General features: G+C 43.2%; 1 long non-coding RNA gene across 1 annotated transcript; it reads right to left on the bottom strand.

Annotated features, from left to right (window-relative positions):
* Window positions 1-2,582: 2,582 nt before the first annotated feature.
* Window positions 2,583-7,917, bottom strand: LOC117608502 (uncharacterized). Its single transcript, XR_013062694.1, has 3 exons — window positions 7,781-7,917; window positions 6,977-7,085; window positions 2,583-2,657 (listed from the first exon to the last, which is right to left on the bottom strand). It is a non-coding gene; the product is annotated as an uncharacterized LOC117608502 (long non-coding RNA).
* Window positions 7,918-24,505: the final 16,588 nt, after the last annotated feature.

Here is a 24,505-nt window from a genome sequence, read left to right as displayed (position 1 = left end):
TGCTAACACATTCTACTCTGCCAACCAACTACCTTTAGTATTCTTTCCATTACTTGTCCAGTCGTTTACACCAGTGTGGTAATCGGACTTTTCTTACCAACGCTAGTGTGTTGAACCACTTACGAAATGTAGATGTCACATCAGGTTGACGTCTGCATTTCGATGCCCAATTATCGGCTTTCGTTATCGATTCCATGCAGAAAAACTTGTTGACTTTGCAGTTCGTTGCTTTTTTCATCGAACCGGAACTCAAAGCCACGCGACGATGTCTGAAATGTCAGGTTACGATCACCTGAAAAGCGACACGAGGAAATAACGTTATGTATATCGATTGCGAAACGAACGAAATGTCAAGATCGAAGCAATGCCGAACAAGAAAATCCATTTTGGAATGGGGTCTCGAGAATATATTTTCTTCAAAAATAGAAAAATTCCAAACATACTAGTTCATCAAGATTACATAATTCAACAAAACTCCAATCGAACCAGCAACATAGCTAAAATTCTCGTGTTTTTTAACTGTAATTTTTTTTTAATCAATTCGTGATGCTTTGCAGAGTTATAGTTAAAAATGCAAAACGTTTTGGTTTTTTTCCCAGAGGCATCAGACATTTAATTAAACCTGAATATCCCCTACCTGTACTTCACGTTTTATTGCACGGTTCATTAAAATTTTTAGCCGCAGCCACGAGCGTACCTTGGGTAACGATCCCTATCTACAGGTCGGTTCAAAAGAAATGCACGTAGAAATTAATCTTTATCACTTACATTGACAGAGACGAGAGGTTCTAGCTTAGACTCTTCCTAAACAAAAGCAAATAGTGGGAGGCTCCTTCCTCTATTCGGAACTCTATAAAATGTTTCAGAAGAAACAGTGTTCTATAGTAGAGACATAGTAGACTGTAGGCTTATAGAAACTGTACTATACAAAATCATGCGTAGGAACGCAATTTTGAAAGGGTCTATAAAAAGAATAGGGCACAATGGCGTGATAGAGGGTCGCTGCAGAGGCAGTGTGCGAACAGAATTTCGCTCAGAAGCATGCGCGCTCGGTTGGGGTGAATCCAGAGCTCGATTCCCTTTTACCCCATTGAAATGTTGCTCCCTTTGCCTCTTCGTCTTTCTATTGAGCCGCCACCCTGCGCTATTTGTCCCCTTCCAGGAGGCAGGTGGCACCAGGGGTGGAGAGGATCGAGTATCGGGGGATACTCGATTGAAAACAGCGGGAAGAGCTGGAACCTGAGGGTACGAATAACAATAAATTGTTATTTTCCCAAACAAAACTAGGCAGAAGCCTTGACGATGGATGAAAACATTGCCGGAAGAACGATTTTTGATGGATGGAAAGAAAATTGGCCAACCAAATGTAATTTAGGGTTATTTTATGAAGAAGAAATACATTCTACGATAAACTGGTCTAATGAAGCTGACTGATCAAATATCGATATCGATTCCTTCGATTAACCCTACCGACTAATTTCGCCTTGACGACAGTGTCAGCAGTTAAAGAGACGTCTCGGGAACTATGATCCGGCAGAGAAGTGAGACGAAACGGTATGTAACAAGCTTGACAAGAGAAGGTAGAGGGTTGCAAAAGGTGGTGAAGAGCGAAGAGAGATCGAAGGGGCGTATGAGCGTAGGTATATCGAGGGTAAGGGTGAAAGGAGTGGGGCGAAGGAAGGAGAGGAGAAACCAGGGCGCAAGTATTGATCCCACACCGGGTGTTTGACACATTTACCAAAAGCTTCGCGTGGTCTAGTTTCGGTCTGAGGTCACGAAAGGAGCGGCAAAGAAAATCACCGAACAAACGTTATCTGTCTTTTTCGCTAAATTTTCCATGCGAACGATTGACCCACATTTCGATTACCCCTTGTACGGCGGATGCTGGCTCATTCGGCTTAACATCTATTAGAGTTAGTTTTGCTTCTTGCAAAAGGGGATGAAAACTTTTCGACAGAAAAGCAGTAATAGATGGTTGTGTTAAAGGATTAAAAGCAAATATACATCAACGATATCCACACATACTGTAAGAGTCTTAGCAGTATATCTCGGTTAAATCAAACAATTATTGCAGAGTGTAAGCTTAATGGTCCATCTTGTACACCCTCGTTTATTCACGCTCGTTTCTTCGTTTTAATCGTGCCAATACAATCTAGGTCAGTTTTCAAGTGTCGTTCAGGAAAGAAAAATCTCCTCGTATTTCGAAAGATGCCTAGTTGAATGGTAGAACGGCAGTGGCGCCGATTATTTTCCCACGAACCTCTCCCATGGTGCATGAATTATGGGAAATATGGATGCGGCAGTAAGATAGAGGGGAAAAGAAAAAAAAAAAAGTTGGAAAAATAAAAACGGTGATCTCATACGGGGAAATCCCGTGGCCCGAACTCGGGAACATTGCCAAATGGGTCAGAGCTGGTATTGAGCTGGTACAGCAGCTAGCAGCGTTGTACTGCTGACCTCAGCCCCTCTTTGCCCTGCCCTGCTCTGTCCTCCTCTTTCACCTTCTCCTCGCGCCCTCCTCACCCTAGATGGCGATCTAGAGCGATTCTAGAGCGAGGCCACCGACGGAGACCAACTATTTTGTCGAGCTGCTCATCTTATGTCACCCGTCCGCGCCTATTGTTTCGCGTCCAATGCTGATCCATCGAGTTAGCTAGCTGAAAATAATTGGAATGAAAATTAGCGTGACCGAGCGGTACGATAAGAAAGGGACAGAGAAGAGGGTGCACTGCTACACAAGTTGATAAGTATGTTTTAATCCTTTCGGAGTACTAGACATTTTAACCCGTTCGAATCATAGTCTGAAGCAAGCAACATATAGTTAACCATGGATAAAAAGCATGGACTTTCTAAGTGTCTCCTGTCATGAGTGACTACTGTCCTCGAGTATTATTTATAGACATTGCAAATGCATGTAGTACTGAATATTGGTGTCGCTTAAAATTGAAAGACATACCAATGGGTACCATAGAAATCCCTAGAATGAACGCATCTTCGAAAGGTCAAGGGGATGAAATCAAGGTAAGGGGATGTACATATCTAGGATATTTTGCTATTTCAATAGAGAAGACAAACTTCTTAAAATTTTCCTGATTGATGTCGGATTCGTTTCTTTATCGCGCAAAAATTGTATAATATTTATGATTATTTGTTCCCTTTATTGTATCACGACATCAGAAAGTGAACTATTATCTTCCACGCGACGCCCATATAATCAACGAACAAATAGAAGATAACAGTGTGGAACGTGAAAACTAGCTTAATCGTTCGATATTTGCTACGTATGTTTAGTTATCAAACGAAAATATATGCAGTGATTTTATTGCTTTTTATAAGTAGCTGGCCAGTGCTACTGGTCACCTCCCATGGTAGTGAACGCGTTAATCAACTGAGATAATTAAGGCTCTAATTGCATTTACAAGATTCAACTGGGAGTGAACATCTCTTATTTCACACTCACGTGGCCACGAATGCCCAAAGAGGTTTTGTTTCGTATCATATCATCGTATCACTAGATTCCTAATAATTCCTAATGAAATGTGCTGTGCCACGCGTAGTCATTTTCTCTGTTGGTAGCCAAAGTGTTAACGGTACCCCAGTCGATAGGAGGAAATCGCGGTGAGACCGAGATAGCACGGGCCGAAAATTTGAAGCGAAACGAGGTGAAAACAGAAGCGAAAGAAAGGAGATAAAAAGAAGAGGCAAAAGGCCGTTCGACAGTTTGTCGAATGCAGCACGTGTCCCGTGCCACGTGCCTAAAGGTCGTTGCCCGCCTATACCGGATTTTGTTTGATCCCCACCTTTCTACTCCTACTACTACTACTACTACTATTACTACTACCACTACTACTACTACTATTCATCGTGTCTCTCTAGTTAAATCTAGTAGAACACATCTACCAAATAAACCCGTCGATTAAAGATTTATCATGGTACCTTCATTTGATAATATGCTTCAGAACCTATTTTTTTCTAATTGACCATCACAGTAGAAACATCCATATCTAGTAGAACACTTTACAATAGGGATTACCAGAGATATGGAAAATGAATTCTTCTTCGGTCATCGGTGACCTCCATAGCAATCAACTAGCAAGCTTTCGTAGGTCCTCCAGTTCACCTCCATCGTCGTAAATTATAGTCTCGAAACAGCTACCATAAACCCATTAGTTTTTCACAATATTGTAATCCATTGTCCAATGGCTGGACAATAGGTAAATTCAAGTTCTCGTGGTTCGGTTGGTTTGGACAGGTATCGTTACATAATTGAAGGTATTTTACAACACATCAAATTTTCTAAGCGGAACGTGAACAGGCTGGCAAGTTAACAGACAACGAGCTAGAACAGTGGAATCCCCGCGTAAAGCAACCGCTATTAATAGGAAACAGCCGCACCTATTTATCTTGCATAGGAGAGTCAAGTGCAGCTGGCCAACCAGCTACTATTACTCCACAACCAACCTCTCGATTAACTATTGAACGCCTGCAACTCCTATCAACCTTGTTACTTCTGTTTTCTGTAACACCCACCGCGGCTATCAACAGCATTCGTTCGCATACACTTGCCAGTATACTCGTAGCAATGACGATTATTTTTTCCTAATAAAAAAAAAATTCATACACTGTCTCGAAGTAGAACAAGGAATGAATTCAGAAAACAGCATTCGCTCTGTAACTGACGCACGTGTAAATCTATCGTTCTGCTCCAATAGAAGCATAGAAGTTACTTTCATACTTATACACGTGTTCCGGATGATAAGATAAAAGGTGACACATTTTTCGAGAACACATTGTCCAGGGCTGGCTAAAGTTTCAATGAAACTGTTCTGAGAGTTTGAAAAAAATTGCTTACCATATCAAAAGATTGGACCTTCCCGAAAGTCATACCTCTTTATTCCTTCCGCCATGATAGAAAAGTCCCTTAACTTCCGCGAAAGATCTCCGCGTAAACTGGACACTGTTCTCGCGAGCGCACTTTCAATAGAAAACACGTTTCCACGCCTATGCATTCGAACGAATCTGCTGTACATACATTGGTACATCCATACATATATACCACGTATCCTACCCTCGCGTGACTAGGTACTGGGAGCACGTGGCCCCCCACTACGTGTCCCTTGGGTCCGTCAGACATTCACGGAAGAAAAAAAAAAAAAAAGCAAAGAAAGGGGGACGTAGATTCAACGAGGGGTAGAAAAGAACAAGGGTAGAGGGAGAGACTAGTTGAACGAAGACGAAGAAAATTTCGTCGAGAAGAATGGGTAGCAAGAAGCTTCTCCGCTAGAAAGGGAGGGGTAGTTAAGTTAGGGATGCGGAAGATGCAGAGGGGATCCGCGAAAAGGGAGCCGAAACAGTCCGTCTAGCGAAATAGATGGAACTTCAGGAAGTAGCTGTGAAGGGAGATCTTGATTTCCTGGAATTGCGCTAAGTTAGGTTACTCCACATGCTCCACAATTTCCATCGTTAGAATCGCGATTTTTCGAAGCCCTCGCAGTCTCTATGCCTACTGCACACCAGTACAAATTACGTTGTGCTCGGTGGAGTACAAAGATAAATGGATCCCCATCCCTACGTTCGGAATCTTCCACTTATCATCACAGTGGCGCAACAAGAGACAAAAATGTCGTATTTCATGTCACGCTGTCCAACGAACACTTAAACGCCGAACCAAGATAACAACCACTCGAATAATTTAATAATCGAAGTCTTCCTCCTTAAGTATTTCACACGGAATCGTGCATCGTGCCTGATTGCGAGTTAGGGATTTAACCCGAAACCCAAACCAAGTCCCCCATTAAGGCACCTTCTAATAACTATTCTAACTTCTAACTATAAGTTGTCAAGGTCATCCAAGGTCACTTCGACTATCTTAATTATCGCAATTACGTGTCTAGACTTAGAATAGGTATAAATTGGAGGCGGAGGTCGATCGTTTTCTTACAATTTCAATGGAAAATGAATTTTTCTTTCTGTCGGCTTTTTAATTGCACAGGCTAAGCAAGTGGAGAAATATGAAGATTCCATTCTGTAGGAGAATTTTTTTTTCAATAAACGGCCGACTCTGGCGGAGCGAGTAGGTGACACACAGGGGTATAGGCTCGGAGAGAAAGGACAGGCAACAGAAAAGAGCGGAGGACGGAGTTTGTCAAAAGAGAAAGGAAGGAACAGAAAGATGGGGTTGGAAATAAAAGAGACTCTGAAGGGGAGCTTAAGAGAGAGAAAGAGGAAGAAGAGGGAAGAAAAAAAAGGAAGGGGACAGAGTGAGAACAAAGTTAGTTGGTGGGGTCGATAGTTGGCCGAGTTGCCGAGAGAGCCGGTTGTGTAACAAAGGAACACGAACCAAGTAACAAGAATCCCAAGGTGCATTCGTCGATTTACTCTGGCTTCCTCGAAACCATCGTTTCAGCGATAAATCCCTGGAAACGCTCCGTCCACTAGGTTTGCAACCTCTGCTTTGACTGTGATTCGTTGTTTTCGATCTACCGATAACGAAGAGGTCACCGTTCATGCATAACTGTCCGCTAACCGATCTTTGCCTTCTGCCACCGCACCACTTAACGCGTAAGAATATTGTAATTAGAACGGGTCAATCGTGAAATGTCACGTTCGATAACAGTGTCGTTACTCAGCGGCACGATGTACGCAACCATCTACACCCTCGCGTACAAATTTTTCTTCGCGCTTGAATTTACTAATAAGGGATGTGTCAGCCGATCGACAAAAAAGTATCCAATCACGTGTCATAGTTTATGATAAAACGTTGTCAGAGATAACTGTTGCGCTTACACGATTCAAAAAGTGAGTATGACCGTGACTGTATAAAAGGAAGCATTCTTCTGTAATCGTATCCATATTTTTTTTTTCTTTCACCCGTATCTTCGAAACTAAGCGCGTTTTGCATTTCCCTTATCGTTGCTGTGCTTTATAACAACACGTAAATTGCAAGACATCATCCACCAGAGATAATATAGTTTACCATTTTAACAAGATCAGACTTCTCTCGTATCTTTTGACAGCTTCCGGCACGCGCCATGTCCACGTGACTGTCTGTCATCCACGATGCGCCCAAACTTCTGCTACCCAGCCTGAAGTTTAATTATTACAGAATATTTACCCTTCACCGATCAATACCTGTTTTCGTATGATATTAATATTAATGTTAAAATACTTGTGTTTAGCAGTGTTAACGTTAACGATACGTTACAGTAGGAACCAAGTTCACTACGTACCGAGCCAACGCGATGGCACTTTTCAACGTAAAATGAGATCAGTGTTGGCTAATATTTAAGCAGTTAATAACCCAATATTAGGGTCACTCTAAAGATTTTGAGAAACAGCTAAAATATCCATTCTTAACCCTGAACCATTCACAGCCCCGCCCTGCTTGTGCCCAAAGCTCTAAATAGATGGCGCTGCAAGATGCTGCACTACTTTTTGCACGTGTCACAATGCAAAGTCATGGCGACAATTTATAATCAAGTTGAAAGGGTAAAGAAAGGCGATAAACTAAGAAAAAAATGATTAAAAATAGCAAAAATGAAAGTTGGGATAAAAGCAAAAGAATTGTTAACAGGAGAGAAAGCATTATCTTTAGATGAAATACGATTCTGAAAGAAACTAACGCACGCGAAAGAAATGAGTAAGGTAAAGGAAAAATGAAGGTGAAAAGTGTAAGCCAGGAAAAAAGAAAGGTGAAAAAGAACGACGATGAAAGAGTGGGTTACACCGTGAGAGGACGGAAGAGGAAAAAGAGTGCGAAGCCGAGTAAAGACTTACTTACACGATTCGTTGCTTACGTAAGTACATACGCTGATAAGAACGTGCTTATCTGTGGAACTCTAGCATGCGAACCTTCTCGGACGACACAAAAGTATGCGCGTTAAATCAAAACGATGTGCCACAACGTGACACCGTCAGTTTATTGGCTGTCGTTAGCAACGTTTATTTCTTTCACATATTCTTATCGGATATTCTTCATCGAATTATTACAATTTCCAAGATATTCCCGATGATATATTCCAATTAAATGGGACACCCTGTATGTTCCACGTGCAGACAGCTGCATGTAAAATTTATTCGTACGGTGTACGTATAAACTCGGAATAATCTGTAATACCTTTTTTTTTTCTTTTTCCTCGTTGCATTTACCTTGGCGTGACTACTTCATTACGGAGACGTCGTATGGTCATTAAAAAGATGGCGTTATGCAACGATCGCGTTGCACGACAGCGTGTTGCACGACGTTGATCGAGCAGAATGGAAACAATGAAATTCGTGTAAATTAGTCCCACATCTTGCCAGCAGCAATCGTTCCTACAATCGCAACGCCAAAAGCATTGCCAAAGATTATATAAGTACGGCCATTTTGCGAAAAAACTTAGTACATCGCGTCGTTCTCGTCTGAGAGTAATTAACGCTCAAGGTCTTCCCAACTAACAGCACATCGGTCTCCTGCTGAAGTCCTCCATTTCGTTTCTCTGAAACGTAACATCCCGTTCGAACCGGCTACGCCAAAAATACTAAGCCGGTCTAAAAGTGCCTTGGTTTATTCATGCAGGAGCTCATATTTGTCTAGGATATAAAGTAAATTAAAAAATGAACGTTTTGGTTAGGGAACCTCGATACTCTAAGAAATAGGCCGCGGCAGAGCCCCCCTTCAGTTGCCTACTGCTACGAGGTAGGTCGATCCAATTGGGGTTCGAGTAGCCTAACGTGGTGGCCTCCCCTTTGAATTCCCGTTGCGATCAATACTCACGATGCCAAAGCCAACTACCGACTTCGCACAGGTCTTCGTGAAACATAACTGTCCTTGGATGCATATCAAAAGAAGTCTGCTATTCTGTCGATCCGACAGAACTCGCTAGAGTCGCTGCATATGTAGTTCAAATTAACGTGCCATAAACAACTGACGGAAATGAGAAAAATTACAAATTGTCGAATTAAAATTCTTCCGTGTACCGTTCCAAGCCCTGTAATGGACGGCGACTCACGGTTACGAATAAACGCGCGAATTCTGTATGTCGTGCACTGCCGTGTTTCCGCAGGCGTATCCAATACTTTATCTAAATACACGCATGTATGCACGAATGCATGTATGCGCATGTCTGTCAGTGTACGAGTCCGTTCCTACATATATTCATATATGCACGTACCTACGTACAGCTGCACGTTGCGTCACACTATCCGCAATTTCGGTACCCGCTTACCTACTCGTGTAATCGCAACAAGGAAGAGGAAGCGAAACTTCGTTCCCCCCCCGATGACCTTTCTCTTTCTGTCGATTATCATCGAGCGTGCGCATATGCGTCCGTGAGCACGCAGGAACGCACGACACGCGTGTTGCTCACTGCTCACTCTCCTTGAGCGTTGCACAACGTGCCTTCTTCGTGTCTCGACCCCCTCGGATCGCGTCCGTCCATAACGAAAACGTCTAATTATATTAACTGTTTGCTCGAAATCGTGCAGGTATATCGGTACAAGAAATTACTATAGCTGCGTAACATTTATTGATACTCATGGTTAAGCGTTTTTTCTTCTTACGAATAAGTTTCACAAATCGAGAAAATGGCGCAAACAGGAAACGGTCGATTCGCACGGATAAATACACGGAGACGTAGACGGAGACATACTCGATCATGTACAGCACATTAGACGCGATAGATAGATTACGGCGCGGCGGCAGCTAGCTCATTTTGCAGAGTGCCGGATAGGTGCGTGCGCGCACAACCGTGCACACGTGTATACACATACATACTCGTGTGCTGTGCTCATAAGGGAACGTGTGCGCGGAACATTACGGGCGCACACACGCGAAGAGGAACAAAGAAAAAGCCCTAGCGACCAGCAATGCGGCAACGGTGAGCGCCTGCGCGCCACGCTATGTGAGTCAAGGACGACACGTGCGGCTCGAAACGACCTACTTATATCCCCGTTGCTTCGTGCGCGATCGGCTCGCCACACGAACCTTTCCGAACGTAGAAATAGGACGTCCAAGTCGAGTTCCAATGTTCCACCAAGCCACCCCCTTCCCTTCCCAATACGCCAGCTTCGTTAATCGACTAACCGCTATACACGCAGCACCGTTCTTTCACGTTTTAATACTTCGATCGCAACGAACGTTTCAATTCCACCATTTTTCTTCATCTTTTCTTTATTTCATCTCGAAACGTCGGTTAAGAATATCCATTTTTTATTCACTTCTCCCACGTTTTTACGCGTGTCGTGTAACGCGCTACCATTATCTTTTTTGTTTTGTTTCATTGTTGTATCGATAAATGAACGTCATCGATTTCCCGATCCTCGATCCTATTGAAGAGAATATTCACGATGAGAATGAAAACGATAGGAACGGTTTCCAGGAACGTCGTGTGATTACGTAACGTTAATGTTAACCGTGTGCGCGTTCAATCGTCGCGTAAAACTCCGAAATTGGTGTACGAATTATACGAGATCGACCACTTTACAATCGGACTTGAAAAGACAAAGAGAAAATGAACAGTGCGAGAAGACGACGGATTGTATTCAGCTTCGTTACGAGGTCACCGCGGAAGTTTCGAATATTTGGAGAACCGAATCTTGATGGTCGGAGGCTACTGCGAAAGCTGGATAATCGATAGAAAAATGGGTCAACGATTTGGTGGCGCTTTCAACGTGAGTAGCGAATAGCAAATGGTAGCCTGATTATTTTTGCCACAATCGTTGATATAGCGATTGGTACAGAGATAGATCCGCATCCGCGTATTATATGTGTTACATATTTATCATGGTTTTGCGCATAGCAGCAAGAGGGGTTGGCTGACCTCCATCCCCCGTGTTCGCATTCGAGAACACCACCACGATGGCCCTTTGGACCCGTAGCATCGAGGTCTAAAGGCGGTGGGTATAAAGGCTGTCTTGATTCGTCGGTTTTCTTCCCACCGGCAGCATAAGTAGCGCGTTTCCGCGCGGGTTGTGGCCAGTTCCTGTTCGTCCGTCATACGACCGTAGCGAAGCGCGGGCGTGTGGAATCTTCCAACACACGTACACGCAAATATACGTGGATGTTGGTGTGCACAAAAGCTCGCGAGTAGCTAGTATACATACACGTGTGTACATCACACGTATGGATGTGTGGTACGCAGTGTCCTCGTCTGAATATCATTTGTGTAAGATCGAGAGTGGCCTCGTGTGGTTCATACGTGTGTGTGTGGTAGTGAGTCCCATGGATAGTGAACGCCGCGGGAATTCTTGGTGTGCAATCGGCCAATCGTAGGCCAAGTAGCAACGGCTGTGCACCAATCAGCTAGCAGAAATCCTCGCGAATGCGCGCCACAGTTGCCACCGGATGCCGATCATACTTGGTAGTGGGGATAGACTGAGAGTGCGGCACAGGCTACGTGCTCGAGCGCATCCTCGTTCGTCGCTGCTCGCCGTCGGAGTCGGTCGTGTTTCACGCTTCAGTCTTCTCACTGCTAGTTTTCCGAAGTGGAAGAGAAGAACTTGTTCGCCAGTCTCGAACGTCTTTGTTCAGTTACGATCAAGCCCGTCGTTCTGTGTTGCCTTATCATTTTTGGACCTAAGAGATACGCAATTACCACCATGCATCGTGTTACCACTCGTGTCGGGTATCGGTCTGAATCGTACTGTGCCGTGGCGCGCGGTCGCGCGGTTCGCAATTTGCGTGCGTGGCGTGGCTTTGAGACCAAACATAACCGGAAATGAGCACCAACCATTAAATGTTCGATGATTGTGGTATGACAGGTTTTTTGAATCGTTCATTGTGCATTTTGTTTTTCATTTGCTTAGAAGTTTGTAAAACGAGTGATTACAATTTCCCGCAATTTACTACGACTATAATATTCGAGTTTATATTAATACTTTTTGAACGATTTTAGTATGTTGTAATTTTATAATAAAATTATTGTCACACTATTACAGTGAGAATTGCTATTGCCAGCGCGGCACAATCGGATCCGAATGATATCTCTAAGCAGTTGATCGTGAAAATTTTGAATAAAAAGAAAGAAAGAAATCATGCGGGAAGATTCGACTGACATGGTGGATGCTGATCTGGTAACCACAAAGGTTTACCCCTTCGGGCACGCGTAAAAGTAAAAATGAAAAACGTTGTTCATACGTTGGTGCTGGTGTCCGTGTTCCTCTGGTCTCTCAGTGGGTAAAAGATGGCGGTTCCGTCCGTTGGTTCGTTGGTTGAGTGGTGAGAGGGGCAACTGTGACGCAACCTATCGTCACGTGATCAAACCGTGGCTCCGCTCTCGCTGGGCCAGTGTGTGATCTAACGTTTGTTACGACCAGTTGGTGGAAGATACGCAACGGCTGGTGTGCAGAAAAGACAAGAGAATACATATTTCATTTTCTACGTTGCTCTTCGTGCCACGTCCATTATTCGACGCAACCACTCACGGATCGACGTTTTTCTCGGTCGCTAGGTCAGTGGGGGTGAGAAACTGGCTTGGCTCTGTACAACGATAGTCAGTCTTTTTCTCTCTCCTATCGGCCCCGCGGCACAACTCTCCTCGACATCGATAAAACGGCGCGACCCACTTTTCAGGATTCTACTCTTTTTCTTTTTTTTTTTTCTTCTTCTTTTATTTTCCTTCTTATTCTTCGCTAAGGACGATCGAGTTATACGCACAAGGAATTAAATGGTAGATATCCGTGGGCTCAGCAGTGAAAACCGTGTTCCCCCAGCTGTAATGTACTCATGTTGAAAAGGCTCTGGGATCATGGAAAACACTGCGCGAGTACTGACCGTTCTTCAAGTATCATCATCATTCTATTTTTTCCTTGTCGCGTACAACCGGACGCAAACGCGAGCGTATGTAAATTACTTTTCCGCTCGTTTCGGGCGTAAATTACTGTGCGCATCCAATTCTGTCCACCGGAAAATTTCATTCTCACAATAAAACGTCGCGGTTCATCTACTTAGAAACGGGAGGAAATCATTTTTTTTTCTTTCTACTCGTAGACTTCTTATTCTCAACGGGATTACTTTCGTCATTTTAATCAAAGTTCTTTATTTTTATTTATTTATTTTTTTTTTTCTAGTATTACACGAAAACGTGCACCTGCTACGCCAAACGCACAGGGTCCGCTTACGTAGTAGCCGAGAGTAGAGGCTTCGGTAGTCGTGTTCGTTGTTGCAAAGCCACTTTGTAATTGCTGTTGGAGCGCCGTTCACCTCGAGCCTTCTATACTTTCTAAAACCGCTTACTTTCGTAACTTGGCAAATACCGTCAGCCTCGTACCCCGGTGTACCGGATCGTTGCCGTGATTACGGGGATACATTTTTTTTTTTTTTTTTTCCTCCTAATAAAGCAACCCGCTGTCGTTTTCCATGTAACAAGTGCATAGAAACATTGCTTCATAGATGGCAATCGTTAAACTATATTTTTTTTTCTTATGCCTTAACCATCAAGTGGTGGACTATACCCTTAATAATTAACATTTTAATATGCCTGACTACAGATGTCCGTTTTCACTTTGACGGTTAACGTACTCGTAATTCTTACTAAAGTGTGCCGTACCACGCACGTCCATTTCTACGGCAGCGGCTAACGTGTTAGAGGAGATAAGCATCGGTGCACTGCGAGTAAATGGACGTGTATGAAATATTAGCAAATTAATGAAAGCTGTTTACTTTTTTCTTTTCTTTCATTGTATAACATTTCAGTCACGAAATTTGACGCAACAACAAAGCTCTTTTCATTTCATGGTACACGTAATAAAGAAACACCATTGAAACTTATAATTAGAAAACAGGAAAAAGGACTGAACACTGTTTAAAAAAGAAAAATCATAGAATTGAAAAGTTTGGAAAGTTACCACTCCTTGGGAAGAATGGAAGAGGTAGGAGATGATGATGGAATGAGATACACTGTGTGCGCACGTACATGCAAGGAGGAAAGGGAAGTGGGACTGGCTTGCCTTGTGCCACTTTGTACGTACGCACCGGTATCAAGATTGTAGGCTCGATACTTTGTAGCTGTCTTGTAATATTCTCAGATTTCTTTTTTTCTTTCAATTCTAATGATTTTTCGCTTCGCTGGCTACTATCATCACATGATTGTGCCATTTAAATTACACCTGCTCCAAAGTTCCAATTGTATTCGTTGCAAAAAACGACTTGCAACCGATCTTTCTATTTCACAGAATGAAACAACTGACTCGATCGATGCACCTCGTACCATTTTTAATCGAATATTTTGCACATCGTTTTTGTTTAGACGTAACAACGAAGCTAAGACGATTTAATTAGCTAATTGGCAAAGGTCACACGATTGAGTAATGAAGGCTAGACAATATAATAATTACAGGTTTCAGTTAATATTCGTGAAAAAGCTGGCAACCGCTGGTCAGCAAGCGCCATTTTATAGAAGGCCACCGCATTGCGGCCATCTTTCGTATAGTAACCGAAGCGTTTCCATTTCCATTTGGGGTTGCTCGAATGGCTCGGATTCCATTCACGCACTGTCTAATTTTACTCGTTGGCCTCGAATCCACTCCCTATGGCTCATCACGTGTTGGTATATACCTGAGTCTCTAAGGAAAGGCGTTTCCGATCGATTTTGCTGGAATAGTTCACTTCCCAATCTCTCACCTTTGTTTCTTTTTTAGTATATGCTACTATTCTTGTGCCGCTTGAATATTTTATTATTTGCAAATTTCCAACTCGCTTTCAGCTCGAACAACGATTTGAAAATCCTTCATTCTCGTTAAAACCGTCGTGTCTTGCTAATCTGATTAGCATCTTTGAAAAGAGGTTAAACCCTTTTACAAGTATCGGGTAATCTCAAATGCCGATACTCGCGATTTGACCCGTTTTCCTTGGGTTTCGATGTAATCCGTTGGATACGACTTCCGATGCCGTCTCATTACCGGCGTATTTCAATGTCATTCGAATGTCTTCGTCAACCTTGCCAAACGATGAAAATTTAGATTTTCGTGTCTTGAAAATCCATCGACGTATGCGTTAATGTCGTGGATGACATCATTGCGAAACGGTTGAATAGTGGGAGGGAAGGGATATCCATAAAGATCTTGGATCATTGCGAGGGACGTAGAAGAGCAAAGAGGGGAAGGGTCGAGGGTAAAGCGGAAGAGACATAGGTAGCGATATGCTGAGGATGCTTTTTGAATCTTTTCCACAAGAAATCATATCGAAATTTAATATTTAAACTTGTTAAATAATATTTTGCATAATTTAAAGTTGACACTACTCGTAAACTCATAAAACGACAATTTTTTATATCTAATTTATACTACAAAAGTTCAAGTCAAGGCAGCGCGAGTGGGACGATTGGTAAAGCGTTGAGTAACTTAGTCGTTCAGAAAGTAGTGAACATTTTGAAATGTTAGTCTTCCAATTACTGGAAGAAGTTACATAACCCTTTCCTCGAATAAAGAGCGATGTAGTAATCATAAAACCGTTATAAAAGATATAGATAACATTGCAACGTATTTTTGCAAATAGTGTAACTCGGTTCGGTTCGGTTCGGTTCAATCTTTAGGAAGTGGTTTGAAAATAACGTAACGTAACGTAGACGGAACCAAATGGTTATCGCCATAGTTCGCGGAGCTAAAGAGCAAAGCGAAAAAGAGACGGAGAACGGAAGAAAGGCGAAACAGAGAACGGCCGAGGTCTAGGCGCAGAAAAATCGCGCAGCAGAGGTGGGGAGAACGAAACGGTGATGCGATATAAGCACGAGAAATTCAGTGGTGGGGCAGACCAGGCAACCACCAGGCCTTGAAGCAACCAAACAGAATAAAAAGCCTCCATTCCTCGACTATGCTATTGGCTACTGCCACTTTGTGAAGTTTTACGAATTTTCAAGTTCTGCTGAAGGACAATGTTGCTTTTTTCGTCAATTTAGGTATATTTATAAGAAAGAATAATTTAAAATGCATGGGAATACTGATTCCCCCTGAAGAGGTCAAAATTGACATTACATAATGGCCAATCATGCGTCAGGTCGAAAGAAGCATCCTCTTAAAAGTGTTGAAAATGGAAAATTATAATTGAACAATTCATGGAAAAATATCGTCGCAGTCTCGTAACATCAATCATTTGTCAGACGATGGAATTACAAGGTGAATGTTACATTCTAACATTTACCTTTTATTTCTATTTTATCTGTAGAATCGATTTATATTAATTAAGCATAAATTTTCAGGATTTTGTTACAATGTTTCTGTTAGAGAAAGTGAAACGAGAGACAAGAGATTGAAGAGAACACGATTATCCCGTCGGAAATCCGATATCTCGTTGTGTAACCACAGCAATATCAACTATTAACGCCCTTGCAGTTTATATCCTGTAGCTTCGTGGATTAATTGGAGCTTATTCGCCCGCTACAATATTGGTTAGTTACGTATCTTTTCTTTAACGCGTGTAACAAAAATAAACTCGTCCACGATGTTACGAGTTCCGGTGTGGGGACAGGGGGTTCTAGGCTAGGTACTCCTACAGTTTCCCTAGAGTCTTCATAGGTCCTTCCAAGCCCGAGGACAAGCAGTAAGAGGCTCCTCCCCTTACCTCTAGACCAAGCCAAAGAGAGCCTACCTTGCACCAGAATATACAACGTAACAGGGTTAAAATAGACGTATACATAGGTCTAGGTTAGACCTAAGCTGTAAAATTAAACAAAAAGAATTTATTTCACCGTAAACATTGAAAAATATTCCAGTCCATCAAGTGACCCTTAACTAAAATAAACGATCGATGTATGAAGACGGTTATGGCAACCCTACATCACCTGTTAAAGTTGATCGATCAAACACTTGGTGGCCTCGCGTTGCGAAGAATGCTATGCAAAAGAATTCTAAGAAACAAGAAAGTCGGCCAAGAAGAAGAAGAAGAAGAAGAAGAAAGAAATGAAACGAAAGTGAAGACTTCCGGAGGATAGAAGAAACGAAGAAAAGACAAACTGTTGCGAGAAGCGTGGGAGGAGAGGGCGTCTCCTTTCACACAGTAGAAGCACAGAGAGGGATTTTACGACGCGTAGCCGTAGTTGCCATCCTTGTTTCACGAAAACCCACCCCAACTTTCACCCTCGTAGCACGCCCGGACGATTCGATGTTCAAAGATGGCCGCCTAGCTGGCTAGGAGGTCACCGGGTGCTCGCTAGGCCACGCCCTATACACTCGCCAAACTCGAGCGAGCTTTCCATCGGCCGATTTAGCTTCCACAGCCAGTACCAAGGGCGCCTCAAGGACGAACGCTGGTATACACCTTCAAGAAGAATCGGGCTGATCCCTCCACGCGTTTCGCTTCTTCCCGGAAATTAAACAACGACGCCACACTAGTCATCCTACCTTCTTTCAATCTCCCTTTATCATCTTCCTCTGATATTATTAATTATTTTCCATTTGCGTGTTTTTCTACCAACGAGGTAAGAAATATGGAGAGCGTCATTGACGGAAGTACAACGACCAAGGGATGAGTAACACAACACGTGATCGGTAGTTGTGGAATTCAAAGACACGCGACAAATAATCGAGGAGAATACAAAGGAGCAAACTGATTCACTGCAACTATCTTTCAACGAGTAAATCTCTTTTTGTCAGGAAGTTAATACGTTCACTTCGCATGACATATATGTGCATCATCAAAGAACGGGAATTTTTCTTTAAATATGTAATTCAAAGATATAAATGTATAATCAAGAAGTATGTATATTAAAATAGGAATTGAGGCCAGCTAACCTACTTGTACAGCAGTAGTGAATTGGTTAAGTAGGTTTTTGGAGCACAAGCTTTTTCAGCAGAAAATCGATCGACCCGTTTCACTGGCCTAATTACTGTTCGACGTTCAAGCTCTTGCTCTCCTAAACTTACCGCTTTTACGTATTCTGATGTATGCAGAATACATTATACTGTACAAAGTTCTCTACCCTTGCTCTATGAACGACAGAATTTTCGCTAACGTCGACGTTCGAAGGATGGATTATAATACCAAAGCGTGTCATATCGCGGTATCAAGATACTAGGTGCGGCAAAGTTTGAAATATAAGCAAGAATAAGGATGACACCTTATAAAACGATAAAGTAAATTTTATCCATTAAGGGCTTTCGTATTTGAAACTTTACATCCTCTATTTTACAACATAAAATCTACTTTATATACCTAGTTTCAAGTTTGGGGTATATTGGTTGAACCTATGAATTGTAGTGAAATTTTGGTCTCCAAGTCTTAATCATATATCTAAAGAGAATTTACTGATTCTGGCCAACAACATCAAGACATCCTCATTAGCACCCCTATGAGCTGCGTCTCACCTGTCTTTCAATTACTTCTCGCTACCCTTCGCGTTAACACGATTGCTCGTTATCCTCGAATCTGAGGCGGGTTACGTAACACTCGCTATAACGGCGCGATTATCGCGCGTGCAGGAATGGAGGAGAACGAGGAACAAGAAGAAAAAGAATTGCGTTGCTTTAACGAGCAAACAATGATATTTGAAAACTATTCAATCGAGTTCTAAGGTATTACACTGATTAACATCATACTTTCTCACATGCTGTAACACGTGAAGCATCTAAATAGTAGTGCATCAATTTTTATCTCATAACTGAATGCACGAGATGTCTATAGTCCGTTCAATGAGACGAGTTAGTAAATGTATACAAATTCACGTGCTCGACGTTGGATCAGCGCAGATTTGTTTTCAATTCTTCAAACGCTTCGTACGAGGTCTGTATACCGCGAGTCGGGTCTGCGTCGAGCACGTGAATTTGTATACATTTACTGACTCGTCTCGTTGGATTGACTTTAGTGATAAATGTGTTCTGCTCCCGGTAAGAGCTCGAATTTTTCTACAGAAGTATCAAGCATCAAATGTAACTAAAAATTTCGAAAATATTCCAAGTTTAATTATTAATTCGGTATGTTTTTTGATTTAAGGAAAGGAGTCGCGAAGAAGAAAAAAAGATGGCAGAAGAGAGCAGAGGGCGCTGGTGGTGGAGGAGGAGCGGCGGTATTTCCGTTGTTGCATAGTCCATCCATTTGGCAGGTTTATCTGAGGGCATGCGCGCGCGACATGTGCCCACCTACCTACTTACCTACCTGCATCCTAGTTTGCCTGTCAGCCAAACCTGCTCCTTCTCCCTCTAGCTCCTCTCTGCTTGTCTGTGCTCCACTCGACCTGCCTGCCTGCTTGCCTGCCTACCGGTTTGCCTTGATCCCTTGAATAGCCAGGAGGTGGGTTGGTAGGTAGGTAGGTAGGTAGGTAGGTAGATAGGTAGGTAGGTACGTCTTTCTTACGTAAGCGCTCCACTAGAGAGCGAGTTATCGCGGCAGGGTCGAGCGGATGAACGGATGGACAGAGATTTCCAGAGCTCCATCGAGAAAACTAACAAAGATCTTGCTCAGAGCGTGTCCATTGGCAAACGATCCGAAGCTGAGTTTATACAAATTCCCTTGTGCAATCGAATTTTATGCTATTCAGCTATAAAAATCCAAGGAACGCTTAGTTATTGATCAGTTGCGAGGATGGGACGAGGCTCGCACGATTCATTATTTATTGTCAAGGTCGCGAACTCTCCCCATCATTCTTTCATTCTATGTCTAGGTACGATTGACGGGAACTGAACTGACAAGACAAAAACACAGCTATCAGAACTAATGGATGATATTTTGATGGTTGGAGCCACCATTTCTCGCGAACGCTTGGCGGATCAGCAAGCGGGCCAAGAACACAACCGTGAATCGTACTTCTATGTGGAGTCACGGCGCTTGTGCGGTGACACAGATATCTACGCCCTCTCTTCAACCCCCTTCGTTGCCCAGTGGCTTTCGTAGCTGCTGTAAACTGGGCCAGGGCATCTATGAAACGGACGCGCAAATTTACTGGATCAACTTTAACTCCTCGGGGCTAGGGATATTAGGGTCGCGCCGTTCCTTGAGTCTTGAGAGGCTTTTCCTTTTCCTATTTTCCTCTGCGAACTCTACTACTTACCCCCCAAAACGGGGATGCTTTGAGACTGATACAGGAAACGAATTGTCTCATTTTGTCCCATAATTAAAAGATCATTATATGCGGGTTAGGAAGCTGAATTGTGGATAATGTATTTTCAAAGTTGCCAAGATGGAGAAAAACCTTGTACGCAATCCCCATCTTGCCAGATTCTAAAATGCACTTATACATTTTTCAGCACGTCGTTCGAGGGGACAACTTGTCCGTGTATTCGAAGCAGAATGCAGCTGTATTTTTCCTCAACGTGAGCTGAGAGGCGCAATTGCGGAGGTTAGAATGGGTTGCACGCGTGTATCCATAGTTGCACCGCTTCCTGCACATGAATACGGCTGTCCCACATTTCGGTAAGTACGCCTACTGTCGCGTACAATTTTACGAACTAGGTCGAATGGCTCGACGGTCATTCCGCGCAAAGTTAATCGCCACGTCTGCCGGTCTGGCGATTCGCTCTCGCCACGAACCGACCGCAGAATTTTATCGTCTCCTTATCGCCACGAGGAAACGTGGCTCTGTCTTGTGTACGTACAGCGAACTGTAAACAAGATACCGATCTCAATCGTACCTCGTGTTTAACCGTTTTCGAATCGATTTCGTTTGAAGACATTTGTTGCAATCCCGAAGATCACCACCCCTTCTTAACGCAAAGACTTCAAGTCGCAATACCAGAAAAAATCTTAATGATCATTAGCGTGTCTCTCTAGTAATTACTGCCTGCTGTAGTTAGTTGCAAACTTCCTCTGAGGAAAATGAGGGAAACATTTATATTCCCTATGCTTGATCGCTTTTTGCGTCCCACTATTAAAACCTTAGCTGCGGTAGAGCCTTGCGAATAAACCCGCCATTACTCTCACTTGAATAAATTTAAGTAATTAATATTATACTAGATCAACGCAGTTTCTATAGAGTCATATGAATAGGGGGGGCTAGCAAACTCCAATGCAATTTCGAATTGTCGATAAAGTTGTCCACGAGTTTGAGCTGACAATCGCCGGGAACTCGATCACAGGTGTATAGAGGCGTCGATTTGCGCGTAACGAGCGTGTTCGACCGCTATACGGAAGCGGCATATCGCGCGAGCGGACCCTTCCAGAGGAAGCGGACTTTCGCCCTACCCGCTCGACGTTGGATCATCGTTAATTTTAGAGGGCAGCAGCGGCCTTCGAGCGGCAACTCCGCTGCTCTCCGTCTCTTTTAACGAGCACCGATGAGAACGAATTACTCTCGCTGCCTACTCCCCGTAATTATTCCACTTTTCGGTTTTCCGTCTTCCGTTCTTCACCGATCTTCCTAGCTGATATTAAATGCGCGTCGCATCGTTATTTCTCATCACCGTCCCATTACCGCCGCGATTTCGCTAAAAATGCTTATTTCTTAAAAAAACCTTGCCATTTCAACTGGTTCTTAAATAACGCTGATGGACGTTTTCTCGCCTTGGTTAACAGCTCTAATATTTCTGTACATCGTTAAAATTATCCTAAGAATTATTTTCTCTTACTTTCTATTCAATCATTGTTTTTTTCTTTTTTACTCCAAAAACATGTAGAAAAAGAATAAAATGGTCAGAGAAGTTACGTTTCGGACGTGTAAAAAATTTCAACGTCTAAACGTACGAAACGCGACGAGACTGTCGTACTAGTTTGGTCGCTCGTCGAGCTGGACCTTTGAGTCCAATTTTTTTGCCTGGACGTGACTGCACACACCCATCTGGGTATAGTGTATTATATACTCGCATAGGCGTACACGTGCTTTACCCGTCAAGCAATTCTTACGTAAGAACAAGATTCGATTCGACGAGATTATGTTCTTTTCTCAAAGCTGTTACACATGCTTCGCCTTTCTTCATCGTACACGCAGGTAAACAATCCTCGAAACACGTATCCCACGTGCACATATACCTACAGATACTTACGCGAGTACGTGTCCACGATGAAACGAAATGGTCGCCACGTCGCGTCGTTTCCCGATGCGATTAAATTAAAAATAATAGTGGCCGCACGAATATGGCGCGCAATCGTTAAGATTTTAGATAGATTTTCAGCGGGCAGAATATAGCGTGAAGCGGTGAAAGAAGAAGCGCGTTCCGTGCGACCAAGTCCGCGAACCTGTGGAATATCTAAAACGTGCTTTCGCCTTATATGGTCATCTTTTTCAACTTGTCTCTTCCTTTTTATTCGAGCTGGCAGTTCGTTCATAAAATTGCTTGTACGCCTTTCGCACATGCCTCGTACGATGCTTTGAATAGAGATCAGAATTGGATCGAGCGTATTTCTTTAGTAGATGCACGCGATAAGCGTAATGAGGTAGGCGATGAATCGAGGATGGAGGTGATCATTGATTTCTTTCATAGAAAGAAACTTTTCATGAGTTTACTCTGTATTGGTTTCAGCAATTTCTAGTCGTTTTTATGTATTCATAGAAGAAAAAATTGCTTGACTGTGGAACGAGGGAAACTCGTTGGCAAGAAGGCGCCCTTGTCTAGCGGTATATCCGTAACGCGACTATTACCTTGGAATCGCGAATGCACGCGATTACATTTACCGATTTGTGGTCATAAATTAATAGCACGGCTTCGAGTAAATGCGGCACAACCACGTGTAACCCATTCTGTACGTGTGTACAGTAGATACGAGCACGCGCCTCTGTAAATGTAACTATCCAAACAGTGGTACTCATCATGGAAATTACCTGTTACGCATCGACGCGCTTATTTCGGAGCAAAAATCGGGGTTTCCTCGAATCAAATGATAAACATGCTCGGATTTTCTTGCTTCTAGAATATAAGTTTCGTCGCGAGGCACGTGGAAATATCCATGAAATACGCTAGGGAACGCAAACGATAGCGAACAATTACCGATATTCCCTAATGCGCAATATGTCCGAGTCTGCTCCAATACTCGATGAAGACAAGTCCCGTCGGACAAAGATTCGAAACTCACGTTCGGTGAGTATATTATAATTATCGAAATCGAATCGCTATCTCACGGCTTGGTGAGTACCACTGTTATAGAGCGATCATGCGCGATCCCCTAGCCTCTGCTCTGCCCCCGCAACCTGCGTTCTCCGCCTAGCCTTCTGTTAGTAGTTGCGTAACCCTGCAGAGTCATGCGATAGGATAGCACAGTGCCGTGGTGCGGCGCGACCAACCAACACGAATAAACCAGAACGAGAAGGAATGAACGGAAAGGAAAGGAAACGAGCGAGATGGACGAAGACGATGGGACAAAGAGAAAGCAAGAAAGAGACGTTCAAAAAAGGTTAAGAAAGGAAGGAAGAGATGGCTCATCTTCGGGGGGTGGCAGTGGGAATACGGGGACGAAGAGATTGAGAGAGAGAGAGAGAGAGAGAGAGACGAAGAGAGTGTAGAGAAGAGGCGGTTCAGCCTTGAAACACCGCCGCACCGCGAGCGGCGGCTTCGTCACAAGTTCCGTGCTTCAACTCGCATCGAATCGTTTTTGCCCATCTTCCCACGTCAAAGACATACGCTGATGTTCACCCCAATTCACAGTTACTGTTTAATGCTCTTCTTATCAAGATTTTCCTCTTCCATCGATCGATGTTTCTCCTTAATTTCACTTACATGTATGCGCACGCTACATATTGGTCCGCGAAAAGATGGCATGCGATATTGGAAAGAAGCAATGGGGGATCTTGGTTTGCTCCGCCTGACCCCACTCTTAATGTCTAGTTTAATCGCTACCCATAGGTTCTAGAGGCTATGCCACTGCTTTGAAGTCGTCGTCGCCGCATCGCTCTGTTCCAGTCGCACTTAACCGGTTCGTTCGTTTCCTTCGTCGAGCGATTCGACCAATTACGAAAAATCCTTGCGATGCGAAGTAGGGATATCGGGTAGTGGGGCATAGATCCCTACAAGTTTTAGCCATGCCATCTTCTCGCGGACGAATGGAACGTGTCTTTCGCTACTAACCTAACACGAATCAATTTTTACAACGAACTCTTTATTAAACAAAATAATAGGAAACTAACAATAAGAATGAGATGCAAAGAAAAAAAGTTTCCTTGCAATGATAGCTAGAACACATTCGCGTACCTGAAATAATCTGCAATTTATTGTTCGCGGCAGTTTTATCTGGTCCGCGGTATCAACGATTAATAGCCAGCTGGTTAATTTATCGCCGAGGGTTCGTATCAAATAGATGCATATATCATCGACGCGATAGAAACGTATTGGTTCAGGATCTCATGGGTCCCTATGAATTTTCATCATCCCTCTTCTCCATACCCGACCAACCATTATACCTTCGTGGGGCGAAGAGTAATCCGCAGTCACAGCATCGTATGCAAAATTCTAAGAAGCGCAGTGACAGATAAAAATAGATAAAAGCGACGGTATCGCTGGCTCGCTGGCTTTCCGGGAACGGTTTCGTCAATCAGGGTCACCGGTGCGGCTCGTTATGTCTAAAAGCAGTTTCATGTAACTCGAAGGAAACGAAACGATGCTTGTACGCGTTCAGGAAGAAGCACGTTTCGGTCTCGATAGAAGCGTCAACGTGAACAATACAGTCATTTCGGTA

Source organism: Osmia lignaria, chromosome 9 (genome assembly GCF_051020975.1).
Source record: "Osmia lignaria lignaria isolate PbOS001 chromosome 9, iyOsmLign1, whole genome shotgun sequence".
Classification (NCBI taxonomy): Eukaryota; Metazoa; Arthropoda; class Insecta; order Hymenoptera; family Megachilidae; genus Osmia; species Osmia lignaria.
Note: the sequence above shows the minus strand (reverse complement) of the source record. Positions and strands in the feature narration are given on the sequence as shown.